At 40.2% G+C, this 15000-nt stretch overlaps 1 protein-coding gene across 1 annotated transcript in view; it reads left to right on the forward strand.

The window, feature by feature from the left end:
• LOC109402120 (uncharacterized) overlaps positions 1 to 15000 on the forward strand; it is a gene marked incomplete in the record, with an annotated part of 28921 nt that overhangs the window by 10897 nt on the left and 3024 nt on the right.

A 15000-nucleotide genomic window follows, 5' to 3' on the forward strand; every position in this document is an offset into this window, starting at 1 on the left:
TTATCTAGTTCACTACCGTTCTAGTTATAGCTTCACAACCCTATGGTTCCCTCTGCATAAACGAGTATTTCCGTTTGTTAGTCAGTATTTGAAAGGGAAGCATACGAATTAAGAAAGCAGATTTTTTTCGGAACATGGTACTTTTTTATTATGCTTGACGTGACAATATTAAATAAAATTAATACTTTTGCTTTCGATGCCTTTGAAGTAAATAAATACGATACCCAAACATTTTTGAATAATCCATAGCGTTGAAGATTACGCCAAAGCTACTGGAAGCCATTTTTTAGAAAAGTTGCAAAATTGCGCTCCTGTTGTTCAATTCCCAGACTCGCGTATTTCCCTGCAACGTCAGAAACCGACATCAAAGACATCTTTATTCAAGCATATTATCCACGGATTCAGCATGCACAGAAATCATCCGAGGTGGAAACGAAAATGTGCGATGAACGAGTGAGTTAGCGCTAAATGTCTGTCTGTGCCTTACCTTTGCGCGTGGCGTTCGGTTCGAATCCTTTTGCGGCAATAAATCCTTAATGCTCCGATGAGCTCACACACGTCAAATTCGCGGCTTTCCGATGCTCGATTTCGTCGAATGCACACACCTTTAATCCTGTGTACCTTCTACTCGGGTCTGAACGGCGGGTTCTTTTTCATGGGAAATCTCCCCCACTGCCACTGCATACTAATAGGATTGGCTGTATTTCGCACATTTTCTTCTCATCGCGTGTACATGGAATTGCTATTGAATTTTGCACCGCCACAGTATTAATCCAGCCAGCCAATCGGTGCGCTCCGTCTTGCTTCAATCGACACGGCGACGACGGCGTCGACGGTACAATTTCCCGAACAAAAATAACTGCCACACTAATCAATCACACCGCACCGGTGCGGTGGTCCATCCGTTCCGGGTGCCGGATGTGCGGAACCGAGAGATCAAATACTGAACACTCCCGGAGGTGTTTTTTGGCGTCAAGCTTCTGAACAGATTTCACAATTCAATATTTCCGACCCTGCGCGCACTGCATATTAATTTTATCTGGGTTATTTTTATCATCGTTTGATTCGTTCTATATAGTTGGTTTTTTTTTCTAACAATGAGCTTCCTGGATCCTGTTTCAGATAGAACTGCTTAGCAAAAATCACTTAAAATGTGCTTCAGTAAACAATCTGGAAGTACTTTCGTTTCTGCAACTTGAGATTACATAGAGTGTTAACTATTTGGATTACCTAGAGTGTTGCTATTTTGGAAAGTTTGTAAAATCTGGACGGAAAAATCATTATTTGTGTATTTTTGAGAAAAGGACGAACCAGGTCTTCATTTATCTCCAAACCACTCAGTTAGCGTTTTTTTGAGATCATACATTACAGAGAAACTACGGCTAAAAATCTTTTAAAGAAATCTATTCACATATTTTCCATTTTGGGGCTTGTAATTAACAACTTGAACCAGATTTTGTGAATCATTTTTTCCTCACCGAACTTTTGAAAAGAGCGTATGAAAAACCACTAATTTTCTCTTAGAAGATGTTTGAGGATATTTGAAGGACTTTATTTATTTATTTATTTATTACTTTGTCTTCGACTTAGTCGTACAGACTGTTCTAATATTAACTATACTAAATTACGTATCCTATTTCTAAAACATTATTTGGACATATTAAACTCGAAACTAACACTTACATTATTGAACGCTCGTATACATACACTTAATGGGTTGTTTTGGCTGTAGCTTGTTCTGTGACTCGGAACAGCAAGAAACGTTGAGCTTCGAAAACGTCGGGGTGGAACATTCAAAGGGACTTCAGCAAGAAGCGCCGGACAGTCGAGTACACCATTGATAATGTCAAATAAAAAAGTTGCTGAAGCTTCGTTCTTCTTGCTGAAAGGCTTTCCATGTTGATAAGCTGCCAACGGTCAGGGTAGCTTGGTAAATTGAAGGGATCTCTCCAGGGGAGATCACGCAGAGCAAATCGCAGAAACCACTTCTGGACACGCTCGATTCTGATAATATGCGCCATGTGATACGGCGACCAAACAGGGGCAGCATATTCTAGAATGCTTATGACTAGGGCGCAGAAGAGTGTTTTAAGAGCGTACACGTCGTTGAACATCGAGGCGTGTCTGCGAATAAATCCAAGTGCAGACCAAGCTTTGGAAATAACGGAGGATATGTGTTTAAGATAAGAAGACTTTAAGATAAAAAAGTAACCCTAAAGTAATATTCATCGCGATTCAATGTTAGAAGTAATATAGTTTCAACCATGAGCGTAGCCAGAGTGTGGCAAAGAGTGTGTGTTTATTGTGTGATTATTTTAGGAACAACTGCAGTGATTATTTTAAAAATTCCTCCAAGGGCTCCCTCAGAAACTCTTTTTAGAATACCTCCAGGAATTCCTTTTGGAGTTCTTTCAGAAACATCTCCAGCAATTATTCCAGTTCCTCCAGGAAATGTTTAGCGGTTACCTTAGAAATTCTCTTTTGTATTGTTTCCGGGATTTCTTTCTGAGGTTTCTTCAGGAATTCCTCCAGGGGTTCCTAGGAAATGCTACAGCGATTACTCAAGGAGTTCCTCCACAAACTCATCTTAGGATTCCTTCAGGATTTAACCCAGAACTCCATTCACGCGGGAATTTCTTCTGTGATTCTTTCAGTATTATTTCAAAAATTCCTCCAAGGAATCCCCCAGGATCTCTTTTTAGAATTCCGTCAGGAGTTCCTCTTGGAATTCTTTCGGGAACTCATCCAGAAATTATCCAGTACTTCCTTCAGGGACTGTTTAGGGATTACCATAGAAATACCTCTTGGAATTGCTTCCGATATTCCTCCTGGGGTTTCTTCAGGAACTCCTGCAGGAAATATATCAGGAACTGCTACAGGGCATCCTAAAGAAGTTCCTCCACGATTTCATCAGGAATTCTTCCTGGCATTCCTCCAAGAATTTCTCCTGGGCTCCAATCGAGAACTCTTTCCATGATTCTTTCAGGAACAACTTATTTTAGAAATTCCTCCAAAGATTCTCCCAGGAAACTTTCCTTATTCTTCTAGATTTTTTCCTTGTATTCTTTAAGGAACTCCTCCAGGAATTAATCCAACATTTCCTCCTGGAACTGCTCAAGGAATTTCTCTAAAAATAACTTCCGGAATTCCTTTTGGAGTTTTTTCAGGAATTCCTCTTGTGATTTCTTCAGGAACTGCTACAGGGATTCCTCCACGAACACTTCTAAAGATTCCTTAAGGATTTCTCCAAGAGTTTCATGTACAATTCCTCCAGGAATTATTACTGATATTCCTCTACGAATTCTTTGAAAGATTCCTCCAGAAATATCTTCAGGAATTCCTCAAGGAATTCTTTCAGGGATTCCTTTAGAAGTTCCGCCAGAAATTCCTCAAGGAATTGCTCTAGAGATTTTTCCAGGAGTTCCTCTAGATATACCTTCAGGTATTCCTACAGGCATTCATCTAGGATATCTTCTAGGGATACCTCTAAGAAATCCTACAGGAATTCTTTTGACATTCCTTCAGAGATTGCTCCAGGAATTGCTTCAGGGATACCATCAAAATTTTCACCAGGACGTTCCAGAGGAATTCTTACAGGAATTCATCCAGGAGCTCTGTAAGGAATTCCTCTAAGTATTTTTCCAGAGACTCCTACAGATTTCTCCGGAAATTGCTTTAGGAATTCCTCAAAGAATTCCACTACGGATTCTCCAACGCATTCTTCCGGGTATTTTCGAAGCATTCTTCCAGGGACTTCTCTTTGGATTATGGCAGAGATTTCTCCAGGAATTCTTTCAGCGTTTCCTCCAGATATTCCTCCAGGAATTGCTTCGGAGACTCCTCCAGGAATTCCTCCGGAAATTCCCCAGGAGTGTTTCCAGGAGTTTCTTCCTGGGATTCCTCCAGAAAATCATGCAGGCATTCCTTCAGAATCTCATCTAGGAATTTTCAGGGTCTTCTTGTGGAATTCCTCCATAAATTACCCCAAGAATTTCTTCAGGAACTCCTCCAGGAATTTCACCAGGAATTGCTATAGGAATTCCTTCATAAATTATGTCAGAAATTCATCCAGGATTTTCTCCAGGAAATCCTTCAGGGATTTATTCAAAAACTCTTCCAGGATTTTCTCTAGCAATACCGTCTGGGTTTTTTTCATGGATTCCTCCAGGAATTATTCCTGATTTTCATCCAGGAGTTACTGCAGGAATTCCTTCAGGAACTTCTTCAGGGATTTTTCCAGGGATTTCTCTACGAATTTCTTTAAGGATTCTCCCAAGGATTCTTTCAGGATTCTTCCAGAAGTTCCTCTTGAAATTCCACCAGGAATTTCTCAATGGATTTTTTCAGAAATTTCTCCCAGAGTGCCTCTTGAGATTCCTACAAAAATTCATCCAGTAATTCTTTCAAAAATTCTTCTACAGATTTATCCAGGGGCTCCTTCAGGAATTTCTCTGAGTATTTATCCAGGGATTCCTCCAGGAAATCCTTCGCAGATTCCTTCAGGAAATCCTCCAGATATTGATTGATTTAGCTTTATTACAGAGACTTCCAGCCCTTGGCTGTTTCGTCTCTCCCTCTAGATATTTCTTCAATGATTCTTCCAGGAAATCCTCTAGGTATTTCTTCAGGAATTCTACCAGGAAATTCTGCAGGAATTCCTTAAGGAATTTTTCATGGCGTTCTCCAGGCATTCTTCCAGAAATTCCATCACAGATTTCTCAAGGAATTTCTTCGGGGATTCCCAGAGGGATTTTTCCTAAAATTTTTTCGAAGATTGTCCCAGGGATTCCTTCAGGAATTACTTCGAGGATTGTTTTTCCAAAAATCCTTCCAGAAATTCCTTCTATAATTTCTCAAGGGATTTTTCCAGAAAAATAAAAAATAATAGAAATAGAAATATCCCAGAACTCTAGAGATTTTTTCAGTAATTAATCCAGTAATTCTTTCAAGAATTCCTTCAGAGATTCCTTCAGGAATTTCATCAGGGATTCCTCCAGTTATTCCCACAGAAATACTTCTTGGAATTTCTCCAGGCATTCCATCAGGATTTTATCCAGGAATTTCTCAAGGAACTCCTTCGGGAATCCCTCATGGAATATCCCCAGACATTTCGTCGTGAATTCCTCCAGGAATTGATCCAAGGATAGCTCCTGGACATCCTGCAGAAATTATGTTAGCAATACCTCCAGGAATTTTTACAGGATTCCGCTAGGAATTTCTTCAGAGCTTCTGCCAGAAAATTCTTCAAGAATTCCTCCAGACATTCGTCCAGAGATTCCTACAGGAATTGCTTCAGTGTGCTGGTAGTTCATCGATTGGTTTTTGGCAAGAAATAATTAAAAACTTATTTGCCAGACTGTCCGGACGTTTCGGTCGATTTTACTGGCCTTCGATCATCTTCTGCGGACTCTAAAATATATTAAACATTTAAAAACATACAAAACCAACTAATTAAATTTCTTACAATCCTCCAGCCGTCTCTTCACTATCAGACGGCCATAGCTTTACCAACATCGAAATACATACAAATTACATACATCCTATCATTACATACATTTCAAGTGTCATTGGTAGTCGTTTTTAATTTCGTTATAATAGAGTCGTACGCTGTCTTAAAGTTTGCAGAATCTATCTGTTTGTTCACAACATTTTCGTCACCTGTAAAAAGTTCTGTTATTAGTCTTGTGTAGCTGTTTGTAACTTTGTCAAGTATTTTTGTCTTGTCAAAGTCAAAAAATGAAAATGCCATTAAAATGAAATTGAGCGCTAAATCATATTCCAATTCATGAATTTAGCCTAAAACTAGCAGACTACTATGATTTGTCAATTTTCGCCAGGTATTTTCAATTCTGGACCACTGTGCAGCGGCGCAATCGGCGTGAGCTTTTTCTTTAATTTTGTTTTTTTTTTGTAAATTGTTACTGCTAGTCTTTAAAAGAACGTCCATACAAGAATTTTGCTATAGATTTTTGAGAGAATCCTTTATAAAAAAAATTCCTTTAGGACGAAATTCACAAAGTCGCACGTCTCTTCTAGCGATATTCTTTTCTTGAACTCATTTTAGACCAGTGTTGTCAAAATCAAAGCTGGCAACTCACTCAAGGTTTTCAAATTCCAGGGCCCCATATACTGGTATGCCCGTAAGGAAATTATTCTAAACTTGAACCTTATTTACATTGGTTGGATGATTTTTTTTTTTTCAGAAATCAGGACGATAATTCTTTAGGATAGAATTTCTTCGATTCCTTGAGAAATTCAGATCTATGATTTTTTTTTGTTGGAGTTCCTCGAGATGTGCACAAATGATTTTCTCTTCATGATCGCTTTGGAATAATTTCAGAAATTCCTCCAATTCAAGAGATTCTTCTAGAAGTTCCGCCAGGGTTGTATACTTCTCTTGGGATGTATAGAAACATTTCTTCAGAGATTCTTTCGGAAATTTTTCGGTAAACGTTCAGAGATCCTTTCAGGAGCAACTTAAGAAATCCCTTCAGTATTTATTTGTTGGCGTTTCTCCAGGAATATTCCAAGAAATTCTTCTTATAATTACTGCACATCTCCAGTTTAAATGGCATTGCATCAAAGATTCCTTATTTTTTTAAATTTCTTTTGGTGATTGTTTTAAGAATTCTTCCATTTGATTAAAATCTGCTCCGAAAATTCCTCTACGGAAATTGCTTTATGATTGTTTACTCACTAATACCTTTCAAATATTTTGCCAGAAATTCTTCCAAAAACCCCTCCAAAAGTATCTCCCGGAGCTCTTTCAGGGTTTAAACCAATTCATCCTCCAGGAATCCATTCAGAATTTTTTTAGGATTTCTTTCAAGAGTTCATCCAGTACCTTTATTTGCAATTTTTTCACGGATTTAAGAGGATTTTTTTCAGCAACATCCTTCAAAAATTTCTTCATGGATTTTACCAATAGTTTTCCATAAAATTGGCTTAGATACTATTTTGTCTCAATGAGTTCCTCCAGGTTTTTTCCGAGAGATTCCTCCAGTAACTCCATCAACGATTCTGAAATTGCTTCTGTAAATTTTGTTCAGAAATCTCGTCAGGAAATTTTCAAACATTCCTTTAGGTTACCTCTAAAAAATACTTCAATAATTTATTGTTTGTTTTCATATAATACTTCTGTAAGAATCTGTGAAGAAATATCTGAAAGAACTCCAGGAAGAATCTCATAAGGGATCCCAGATGATGTTTCTGCAGGAACCGCAGAAAGAATTCCAAAAAGAAATCTTCGAGACATTTCTTCGGTAATTTTTGACGAAATTTTCCAAGGAATTTTTGGGGGAACCCTTGGAAGAACTTCTAAAGCAACTTCTGAAAATTCTGATAGAACAGGAAACTTCCTTGAAAAAATTTCAGAAGTATTTTGCCGATATTCATGAAGAATTCCTTGAACTACTGAAAGAGACTTTATGGACATTGTTGATGGAATACTTGAGTAAACTTTAGATGGAATCCATGTAGGGATTTCTGAAAGAATGCTTCGAGGAATTTTGAAAAAAAAAGTCTATATAATTTTCTGTAGAAATCCATGGTGACATTTTTTAATGAAATCCCGGAGGATCATGTAAAAGAATCCCTAGGAATTCCTGCAAGAATTCAAGAAAGATTTGATAAAGAATTTTCTGAAAACTCTTCCTCAAAAACCCTTGGTGGAATTTCTATAAGAATGTATTACAGGTCGGACTCGATTATCCGGGGGTTCAATTAACCGGGGGCCCGATTATCCGGGGCTCGATTATCCGGGAAAAATGGCTCGATTATCCGGGGAAAGCTGAACCGCTCGCGCAGAGGCTTTGTGCCACAAGCCGACATGTGCCGAGATAATCACGGGAATATTCTCACGAGCGAGCGTGAGGTGGTCGAGAGGTGGCGGCAGCATTACGATGAGCACCTCAATGGCGACATTGCAAGTACCGGAGGTGGCGTGGTAACAGATCTAGGAGTATGTGCACAGGACGAAAGACTTCCGGCCCCTGACCTTCAAGAGATTGAGGAGGAGGTTGGCCGGTTGAAAAACAACAAAGCCGCTGGAGCAGATCAACTACCAAGCGAGCTTCTAAAATACGGTGGAGATGCACTGGTGAGAGCACTACACTGGGTCATTACCAAGATTTGGGAGGAGGAAGTATTACCGGAGGAATGGATGGAAGGTATCGTGTGTCCCATCTACAAAAAGGGCGACAAGTTGGATTGCGGGAACTACCGCGCGATCACACTACTGAGCGCTGCCTACAAGATACTCTCTCAAATTTTATGCCGCCGTCTATCACCGATTGCAAGAGAGTTCGTGGGGCAATATCAGGCTGGATTTATGGGTGAACGCGCTACAACGGACCAGATGTTCGCCATCCGCCAGGTGTTGCAGAAATGCCGCGAATACAACGTGCCCACACATCACTTGTTCATCGATTTCAAAGCGGCGTATGATACAATCGATCGAGAACAGCTATGGCAGATTATGCACGAATACGGATTCCCGGATAAACTGATTCGGTTGATCAAGGCGACGATGGATCGAGTGATGTGCGTAGTTCGAGTATCAGGGACACTCTCGAGTCCCTTCGAATCTCGCAGAGGGTTACGGCAAGGTGATGGTCTTTCGTGCTTGCTGTTCAACATTGCTTTGGAGGGTGTAATACGAAGAGCGGGGATAAACACGAGTGGGACGATTTTCACGAAGTCCGTTCAGCTGCTTGGTTTCGCCGATGATATTGATATTATTGCTCGTAAATTTGAGACGATGGCGGAAACGTACATCCGACTAAAGAGTGAAGCCAGGCGAATCGGATTAGTCATTAATGTGTCGAAGACAAAGTATATGATGGCAAAGGGCTCCAGGGAGGAATCACCGCGCCCGCCACCCCGAATTCATATCGACGGTGATGAAATCGAGGCGGTTGAAGAATTCGTGTACTTGGGCTCACTGGTGACCGACGACAACGACACCAGCAGAGAAATTCAGAGGCGCATTGTGGCAGGAAATCGTGCCTACTTTGGACTCCGCAGAACTCTACGATCGAATAAAGTTCGCCGTAACACGAAGTTAACCATCTACAAAACGTTGATTAGACCGGTCGTCCTCTATGGGCACGAAACATGGACCCTACGTGCAGAGGACCAACGCGCCCTTGGAGTTTTCGAACGGAAGGTGTTGCGTACCATCTACGGCGGAGTGCAGATGGAAGACGGGACTTGGAGAAGGCGAATGAACCACGAGCTGCATCAGCTGCTGAGAGAACCAAGCATCGTCCATACCGCGAAAATCGGGAGGCTACGGTGGGCGGGTCACGTCATCAGGATGTCGGATAGCAACCCGACTAAAATGGTTCTCGAGAGTCATCCGACCGGTACAAGAAGACGTGGAGCGCAGCGAGCTAGGTGGGTCGACCAAGTGGAGGACGATCTGCGGACCCTACGCAGAGTGCGGAACTGGAGACAAACAGCCATGGACCGAGTGGAATGGAGGCGGCTACTATGTACAGCAGAGGCCACCCCGGCCTTAGCCTGACCGGTAAGTAAGTAAGTAAGTATCCGGGGAAAAGTTTGTTTTTGCTTTGTTTACAAATTTTTGGATTACAATATGTCAACAAATGTGATAAACATCAAATACAACACCTGTAAGTAGGATTTAGCCTATTTAAAAATTGTTTTTATTTTTTCACATTTTTCAGCTAAAATTTCAATTTTAAAAAACATGGTTGTAATAATACTAGACGTTGAGTTTAAGCACTACAACGTTATGTATGTTAGCTTCTATGTTTAACGAACAATTTTTGATTGAAGAACATCAAAAATAAAAGAAAAGAAGCATGGCTCGATTATCCGGGTGATTCGATTATCCGGGGTGAAATAATTTTGGAGTCACCCGGATAATCGAGTCCGACCTGTAAATAATAAATATTTTGAAAAAATCCTCCTCACCTAAATTCATGGACTAATTTCTGTAAGAATTTCCGGACTCATTCGTGAACTTATTTTTGAAAGGAATCCCTGGAATTATGTCTGGAGAAACTCTAGAACGTACATAAAGATTCCCTGGGCAATTTCCACAGGAATTTATGTAAAACTTCATAGGAATTGTATCTTAACAAATGTCTGAATTCCTTAAAAAAATCGTGTGAACTTCCTTCTTCTTGGAAGAAATCTAGAAGAACTTTCTGGTGAAATACATGGAGGAATACCCTGACAAGCTTATGAAGGATTTTTTTCATGAATTTCTGCATAAATCTCTAGAAGAATATCAGCTGGAATCCCTAAACTAAATAGAGGAAGAACTTCTGGAGAATTTCCTGGGGATATTCCATAAAGAAATTTATTGAAGAAGCCCAGAAAGATGTTTCTATCAACCCATAAGCAAATTCTAGAGGAGGTCCTTTACAAATGGTGCCACTAGGGGGAAGTGGGGTTGGGTGAGGTTATTTAAGGAATTTCTATAGAATTAATGGAGCCATTTTAGGAGGTTCTCTATAGATTTTTTTTTTTGAACTTAAGGCATCCCGAAAAATATTTTTTAAAGAAGCCCTTGGAGAAATTTCCGGAAGATTTCGAATCTCTGCATGAATACCTGATAGAAGATTTCACCCTCCAGTAGGTATTCCTATAAGATTTTTTGAAATAAAACTAGAAAGATGCCAAACTATAAATCATATTGTATTTCACAAAAGAAATTCTGAGAGAATCTCGGGACATGCTTTTGTTAAAAAAGTCCTATGTATAAGGAATTCTTGAAGCAATCCCTGGAGGACTTCTGGAAGATATTCATTATCAACAATATTATAATAATATTTGTGGCGGGGGATCCAGAAGAATTCAAAAGGAATTTAGGTGGTTTTAGTGAAGTTTTTGAACCGTTCCAGTGGTGCTTCAGTAGGTCAAATAAGTTTCACCTGATTCCAGTGACGTTCAGAGGGAGTTCAGAGATTTGTTTTAGGGTGTATGAAACACTTGCAGGGGCGTTACTAGGAGTTAAAGGGACTTTACAGAGAGATTCAGAGCTTCACGGCCGCACTTAAACACTTTGTCAAACTCCCTGCGATTCCAACCCACTGTTACCTCCTGAAAAACCCTGCCTCCATGAAACGCTCTAACACTCCCCTAAAATTCCTTCTGAAACTACAAACGACCAACTGTAATGCCTCTGAAAACCACCTTGACCATCCTAATTCGACCCTGAGAACAGAAACCCCCACAAATACTTGAAACGCCTCTGGAAAACTCCTTAAATCTCTCTGGGACCATCTGAAAGTTGCTGAGGACCTCTGTAAGCGCCACGAAATGTCCCTGAAATCCCTAGAAATACCCCAAAGTTCGTGAAACCTGTTGAAATGCTCTGGAAACACCCAGAAATCTCTTGAAACCTTCCGAGAGCACTTAACCCTTTTGAAACCCCTCCTGAATCCCCCCGAGAGACTTTTTTTATTTATTTTTTTCATAAACCCATGAAAGTCGGTCAATTGAGCAGAAATTTTCGATGAATAAATAAATTTGAAAATAATGCTGGCAAATATGCATTGAGGCTACCGCAGGCCACCGTGATATGCGATACTAGACGAGCTTAAAACAGTGTTCGGCAACCTCAAGTTCCTAGAAATTGTTCCCAATCATATGCGTATAGAAAATGTTATCTATTTTATCTGTTCAACAAGCGTTAGTGAGTGCAGAGAGCAAGCGATTGCCCGGTATATTGCAAACACAGTTTTACCAGCAACATATTTAGGCTTTCCATTGTTGATGCGCTTCCGTTGAACACATATTGTTCCATGCTTTGTAGATTCCCAATATAGATGTTTTAATTCTTGGAACAGAAGTTTTGTTCTCGTTACAAGCCGGTGGGTCTAAACTAAACGAAAGGCTATAGTTTAGATGCAATTTTTAGATTTTGCAATGCATTGTTTAAACAAATTCAATATTTTAGAAACCTTTTGAACCATTCCGTACAATTTCAATAATATTGTGAAAATTTAGTCAAATGGGCTCAAATTTCCACATTTTTCAGCTGTCAAATGTCAAACTTATTTCTGAAAAAAATCGTGTACAGGTGTATGAAGTAGCTAGTATTGCTGTGGAGATCTTCAGAGACTTCTGAGATCCTTCCAAAAATACTGTCGGGATTGCCTGGTGATATGTTTGAAGAAATCCCTGAGAGAAGCTCTACCCAGCAAAGTAAAATTTAGGAGGAATCTGCTGGAAGAATTTCTGAAGAGATCGTTTGCAGGAACTTCTGACAAAATACTGAAGGAAAATTTCTTGAGTAATCCCTGAGAGATAATATGAAGGAATGCCCAATAAGAAGTTCTAGAGACATCTTCATAATCTCTTAAGGGGAAGGGGTGATGGGGTCTGATATGGCCAAAAAAGTCTATGTTGTTTATGGACTATGCCCAAGTACTCCAACAAACTCATAAAATGTGAATCCTTTCTTTGGAATCGAAGTAAAGCGTCGCGTTAAAAATCTCGTTAATAAATACAACAAAAATTAGTACTTATTAAGATTCCAAAAAGCAGTTGTTTTTATTCGGTACTCATAAATATTCACTAGGCCTCGACGTATGAAAAACGGATTGTTACTGTTGTCAAATATAATTGCCTGATGATGTTTATCATCATCTAGTTCACATGTTTATCGGAATCTAGTTCAGATCCCCAATAGTCGGTTACACGTAACTTGAACCCTTCGCATGGTGTAACCAAAGTAGTGGAAAGGGAGGTTCGAAGACTTTCCACTAAAATTAAACCTGTTTAATCTACGTTCTACTGTCTTATCATTCCTATTATATGTGTATTGTATGTTCTACTCATTAAATCTCTTACCCGAAAAGATATCCAAAGTATTTGAAGGTGTGTACAGCTTCCTTGTCTTCTTCACTACTTGTAATGAAATATCACCTCTTTAAATTCAAAAACTTACTGACAAATATTGCAAAAGTTTGCATTTCCAAAACTCCAATCCATCAGATGTATCTTAAGTTACAGCTCAAACAGTACTTCCGGATTTCACGCACACCACGGCTTTATCCTCCTTGGGAGCCCTCCGGCTGTCACTTGCAGTTTACAGTAGATTCGCATTGCTTGTGAAATGTGCCCATCAGCATCATCATCATCATCACTCTTTCCACTCAAGGGACCATCGCACAAACGAACCAACCAACCATCCAAACGACGAACGTTTCGCACGCCCCCAAAGCCTGCCAGATGCTAATCCTTGTGGAGATGCGGTTGCCACTGCTGATCACATTCACGTTCGCGTGATAACTTGCTACCCCCTCCCAAACGAACCCCCTTGAGGGGCACTCACTCAGAAATGAAAATATTTTTGCTTTGCTTTGCGTTCCCTGCCACAGCTGGGTCACAGTTTCCCCCCGGCTTCCCCGTCACTCCCCGGATCGTAAATCCATGTCTTGCAGTAAGCTCCGCACCATGTGTCCGATTGCGATTCGCGAGGGAATTATTTAATTATTTCTTGTTTCCGGTCACGCGAGTTCCTCCACCAACGCAGACGACGACCGGTGTTGTACTCGTGCGTTGGACCTATGCCCTAGACCACAAACCACTACCACCGGGAAAAATTGTTCCGCACCGATTGAACGCCACCGAGCTACTGGAGGGATGACTTTTCATCTATCGCAGTTTATCTTTCTTCATTCCCGTTCGGTCCACTCCACATTGCTTCAAGCATCCATTCCCGATTGCGACGACGACGACGAAAGGATCCGTTCGCAGTGTGATAGACCGCAGTCAGCTGTGCGCGATGCGATGGGAGTAGGCAAACGGTTGGACGGACACTCATTTTCTCTCGGTTTATGTGGGGCACTCACCAAGCAACGTAGTAACGGTGAGAACGGAAAATTGGAAAACTCGCTCTCTTCTTGTTTTCGGAATTTGGAACTTGGCCTATAACCATACAGAAAAGGTTGCGCGTTGCTTGCCAAGAATAAAAATGCTTGCCAAGAAAGAGAATAAAAACAGACAGTCGTTTGTTCGGCAGTTTAGTATTTCAACGGCAAAAACGCATTCTTTACTTGCTAAAATATTACTTTTGTTAGTAAAAGTGCGGAGTGTTATTTCCATCGCAAATTTCATGAATTTTGCTTAAAGTCAATTAAAAAGTTTATCTAATTCATTATATTATTCTTAATTCCTTTTTTAACTACTTAACCAGTTTATTTATTCAATGAAGATTAGTGCGCTTCAGTTTTACCTTGTCAGCCCATCTTACCCATTATACTCCAAGACTTCGTGAATTATTTGTATTTGTTGCGAATTCTAGCTTTGCATGGTTGTTGTTTGCTATTCTCGCAAAATATCTTGCTCATCGAATCCGTCTGACTTCGGCTACCTTCAGGATGCTACTAGTCATTCCCCTTGGCACCGAAAAAGATTATCCTTAGCACTTTTCCAGCCTTTTCAGACATACAAGCCAACTGATACACCCAGAAATAGTAATAAATTGATTCCATACAAGGCGGTTGCCAAACCGTGCATTCAACGAGGCATTGTTAAGCAAAGCAAAGACATCCGTACACATCATAGTTGCTACTCCGTGATTGACCAGAACAATCGAAGTTGCACAAAGATCCAATGAATGCTGCTTAGGACTAGCTACACACTCTCAATGTGCACAATTTGAGAGTTCAATATTTTAAAGTCAATAACGGCGCGGCCACGTCCTTACGGTCATCGGGAAAGGGAAGGACTATTAGTTTGACGACCGTTGTTATGTATGTTATGTTATGTTATGTATTTTCGAACAAATTCATAAGTTTATTTTTTATAAATGACAATCAACATACATGTGGCCAAATTCACGTGAGTTTGAACATTTACTTCGCTTTTCGGAAGAACGCTCGGACTTTCCTCTTGATATCTCCCATTAGATTCTGCACAACTTTCTCCGTAACTTTTCGTTGTGCCGCAAGCCAAATTTTTTTGAATCAATCAACAGAGCTTGCTTCTCTTCCATCTTTCTTAAGATGCCGCTTAATT

The sequence above is a fragment of the Aedes albopictus genome, chromosome 2, assembly GCF_035046485.1.
Source record: "Aedes albopictus strain Foshan chromosome 2, AalbF5, whole genome shotgun sequence".
NCBI classification, from domain to species: Eukaryota; Metazoa; Arthropoda; class Insecta; order Diptera; family Culicidae; genus Aedes; species Aedes albopictus.